A 4,999-nucleotide genomic window follows, 5' to 3' on the forward strand; every position below is an offset into this window, starting at 1 on the left:
GGGGCAGACCTGCTATACAGGTAAGATAGGAAACCACATGGGGACCCTTACCCTTTGAAATAAAATAATAATTTTTACTGTACAAACAATGAAATGAAACATTGCAAAATTCCTAACAGACTTCTGCTCCTTCAATGTACTAAAACGGACTAATCCATCTTATCACATAAATTAAAATATCGTGAAATGCAGTGTGGCACTGGAACAAGCAGTCGAAGACTAAGAAGGAAGAATATGAAACAGAGCTGAAAAGTGTGAGATTAAATAACACAAAAATGAATTTGTAAAAAAAATGGCAACATTATTTAAAAGACAGAAACTGGCCCGATAGCCAGAGTTTTTTTTTTTCTAATAAGCAACATCAGGGTCATCATGAGGAACAGAGAACAGAGGGAATTTCACCTGAGTAACAGTTAAACGTATATAGAGAACTTCAACTTTTTTTGACTCAAAATAATTTACAGCAAAGAGTATATGGCTCAAAAACATTTTGAACTTTATATATTATTTATATCAAATTAATGCAGTAATAGCTTTTTTCCCCCCAGAAGAGCGATAGAAGGATATTTCAAAATATCAAAAAATATAAAAACTTCAAAAATATGCATATTTGTTACTGAAAGCTGTGGGTTTGTGTCTCTGATTCATTAGCTGTGGAGTGCAGATAAGGAATTACAGACACATTTCGTAAACTATCTGGTTTAAAGTTTTGCTTTATGAAAATTGTAGCAGCTCCACAGCATCTTTCACACTCAGGGCTGAGTGGGACATTAGGGCAGACTTAAAGGTTTGCCTGGTGCCCTAAAATGGTTAAGTGTGCCACTTGCTCAGGGGGTCCGCTGGTGCCAATGTATGGCATCCCCTTAGGCAGCTGTGGCTACAATAAAGATCACCACCATCAATATACGCAAACAGGAATGCTAGAGACATTAAGAGATTAACTCTTTTATTAGATTAGAGCTGCTGCTGCAGGAGTCAGTTTAGATGATTATAGCATCCAATCTGAATCCCTTCTAAGCAGCTTCCTGTGGAGATCATCTAGAGACCCTGGAACTGACTTGGAACTAGCTGGAAGGTACTTACTTAATGTCAGTTCTAGTCTGAGAACACCTTGTGATGCACAAGAATAAACTGGACAGTATTACTGAGAAGAGGTTTCCTACAGTTTTTTCTTAGACCATTCAACCCTTTAACTGCAAATTACCATAAATCTGAATAAAATGAAATGCAATACTGGACATGGAATAAGAATAGCTTTTAGTTAGGAAATTGTTGGTGTTTAAGCAGCAACTTGTCAGGTAAGTCAAAAGATGAGTATATATAAACTCTAAGGGCCTGATCTTCATGCAAATAAGAAACACAACCTCCCCCAAAATATTGGTAAACTAGCTGCATGTTTTGATCTGCAAAGATGCATTTGCAACTGATTAGACGCGGACACTAGTTCGATTTGCTCCAACTGAATAAACTTGTTCCATGTGCTACAAGCTACAACCAGCTTTAAAAGGAAGAAACAGTTAAAATCGATGGAGATAGAGAAAATCATAATAATATATTTAAAAATCATAATGAAAATAATCATCAATATATTTTATTGTGTTGTTTACCAAAGCACCTCGCAGAACTACAAACTAAACAATAATACTCTATCAATTCTAATTTCTGAGTATTTCTCTTGGCAGTCCCAGCCCATGGATTTTTGCAGTTTTTTGTTCTGTTTCTCTCAACCCCATATCTTTTAGTCTACTTTCTTATAAAGTGCCAAAAAAATAAAAAATAAATAAATAAAAAAGTGTATAAGAAAATCTGTTGAGTAGAGTGCACAGGCATGCTGAAAATCTTCTAAATAACTTTGTCCTCTATTCCCAGTAATGAAAATGTGAATTGACAATAACAAAGTGGACCCTTATGCTTTATTTTCATTGCTGAGATTGTTGGAGATCTTACAGTAAACGTAATCGTATAACAGTGAGAAGGAACATTGTGAAATTTAGAAGTCCTACTTTTTTTTGGTCAGACATTATTTAAATCTGATTTAAACAAACTGGGACAGATCATAACAGGAAAACAAACAAAGCAACAAGAAGATGAAGATAAAAGAATACACATCAACATTCCTGGTATTTCCTATTAGAATCCAGCACAACAAGTTAAAGAAAACTGCTGAAGAAAATTTCCATAACTGCTGGTTTTCCAGTATTCAAAACATAGAAAATAGGTTAAGATGTGCAGTTTTGTAGGAAATCACTGTGATTCCTCTCCAGATGGCCAGGAAGGTGTTAAGGATTCTAAGAATAGAAGAAAATAGAGACCATCCTGTGGTGTGAATGGCATGACATCTCCTTTGAAGTCAGGCTACTCTCCCCATCACCTCCACCCCTTCTTCAGATAATATTCTCTATTATAGAAATATCAGCAGACCCAAAGTCTACTTTTCATTTCGTATTGTTTTGCTCCTAAAGGACATTAGAAAGAAACAGCTTTTCCACTGCCGACTGTAAGGCGATGGTTTTGTTTCTGTGGTTTAACATCTTCGGAGAAACTGGAAAGGACTGGGAAATATTTAAGAAAAAGGGATCCTGTAACAAGCTGATGGTAGTTTCATCACTTTATGATGTTTCTGCAGCACTGCACGCCCACGGCAGCAGTATAACTCCCAAGGTTACAATAGTAGTCCCTGTTTACACAGCGAAAGCTCACTAACAAGTCTGACTTCAGGCGTTCTCACATGCTACTTCATTTACTTGTGAATCTGGGTCAGTGGTAGCACATTTAACTAGATTTATCCTCAGGCTTGCTTTCACTTTTCTTTCCTCTGTGAAATTGTTTCAGTTATGTTTAAAGACTGTGGTATACACTGTACTGCCCGGCTTTATTTTTGAAAAACATTTTGCATTTTGTTTAGTCTCATCTTATCAGTCAGTATTGACAATCGAATGTAACAGGGGGACCTGACTTTGCACAAAGCATCTGAACTCCAGGAGACAGGGACCTTGGACTCCTGCATATGTGCGATCAATGAGTAATTTATATTAATAAAGGGACCTCTTCTACCACACAATATACCATTTAGAAAGCATTCTTTTTGGAGATATAAAAAAAAATCTGGTTCAGTATAAGAACCTTAGCAACATGCCTTTTAAGCAGCCAACTGCAGGATAGCTGCTTGAGCAGACAGCCCAGCTTAATAACTAGGTTATATCAGATTTGTATAGTTATTATTATCCTATAAAGCCATGATCTGCAATAAGGTGTAGGTATGTGAAAAAAAAACATGCAATAGTCTCTTTGTTTTCATTATATTTGAACATAAGGATATTTGACGTCCCCTACTTCTAGTACAAGTTGTTAAAGCTTTATCTATTTATGCTGAGAAAAAAAGCAGGACATTCAGCTGCAAACACCAAGAAAAGTGTTAGTTAATTAATTTCATAGTAATTATTTCAAACAATAGGAAAAAAACAAAAAATGACAATAGTGATAGTACTTTTTTATACAATTTGCTTTAAAATGAACAGGTGGAAAAATACAAGATGTTATAATGTCCTGCCCCTCTCATACAAACTAATAAATAATTATCAGTCTCTCCATACACAGGACCCTTAGAGTAGCCACATATTAAACCTTACCTTTCCCTTATTCAATGTGCAGTTAATTACATATTATTCATGTTGGGTTTTAATCCAGAGAAATGTGAGTTTAAAAGATTAAAAGGAAATAATCAACACAGAGACAGGGTTTTGTGACGTCAGCGTCTGCAGAGCGGAGAGAAGCTGATGGCTCGGAAAACCAGCACCTTCTCACACAGATCCCTTCATGGCAAAGCCTTTTATTAAGAGTTTACAACATCATAAGGCGGGCCTAAAACAGAAGACCCAGTAATGATTATGTGGGAGGATGCAGGTAATAAGATAGTGTGTATTGACCAACTGGCTGGATGGAAGTCACACAACCGTGTGATTCTGCCTCATGACCTGCTGGAGGTCATAAAAGTAAAAACCCTTCTGGTTGAATCACAGGATACAAATGTAGCATCTTCTTTCTTTCAATGTTTCATATGTCCACACAATAATTTTATAATTATCACTCTAACAATTAACATCCTCTGTGACATTCTTGGCCAATGATACACCCATACTATATAACATATTTTCCATCCATCCATCCATCCATCCATCCATTTTCTTTACACGCTTAATCCCAAGTGGGCTCGTGAAGGTTGCTGGTGCCTGTCTCCAGCTGTCTACGGGCGAGAGGCGGGGTACACCCTGGACAGGTTGCCAGTTCATCGCAGGGCAACACAGAGAAGAACAGGACAAACAACCATTCACGCACACACTCACACCTAAGGACAATTTAGAGAAACCAGTTAACCTAACAGTCATGTTTTTGGACTGTGGGTGGAAGCTGGAGTACCCAGAGAGAAACCACGCATGCTCAGGGAGACCATGCAAACTCCATGGGAATCTCTGGGAATCGAACCCAGATCCGTCTTGCTGTAAGGCAGCTGCAAGGCAGCAGTGCTACCGACTGTGTAACTGAGTAGCACATATATTTTTCAATAAGCTCTTTTTTGTACAGTCTTTTAGACTGGTTTATGATTATACTCTGTTGTAGCTCATTAATAATCCATTCTATTTCAATAGACAAAAACTCTTTTGGGTAGTCCTAAGCAAGACCCTTAACTCCACACTGCTCCCCTGGTGCCCAACGATGGCAGCCCATTATTTATTTGATTTTTTTGTAACATTGGCAGTAAGCTAATGGAAGAAATCATTATTGGAGTAACACAGAACATGTTGTCCACTGATCTTTTACATCATGAAACCCTTTTGTCTACTTAACTCATACCTCATATATTTGACCTTCTGTTACCCTGCCCAATCTTGACTCTCTCCTGTTCGGGAGTTTTTGAAACTTCCTTTTCTGGGCTGTCTGGCTCACCAGATGTTTCCTCTGTGCTATAAACCCACTCCCTTCCCGTGAGGTGGAAGGTACA

Source organism: Cyprinodon tularosa, unplaced genomic scaffold (genome assembly GCF_016077235.1).
Source record: "Cyprinodon tularosa strain WSP-4 unplaced genomic scaffold, ASM1607723v1 ctg73, whole genome shotgun sequence".
Lineage (NCBI taxonomy): Eukaryota > Metazoa > Chordata > Actinopteri > Cyprinodontiformes > Cyprinodontidae > Cyprinodon > Cyprinodon tularosa.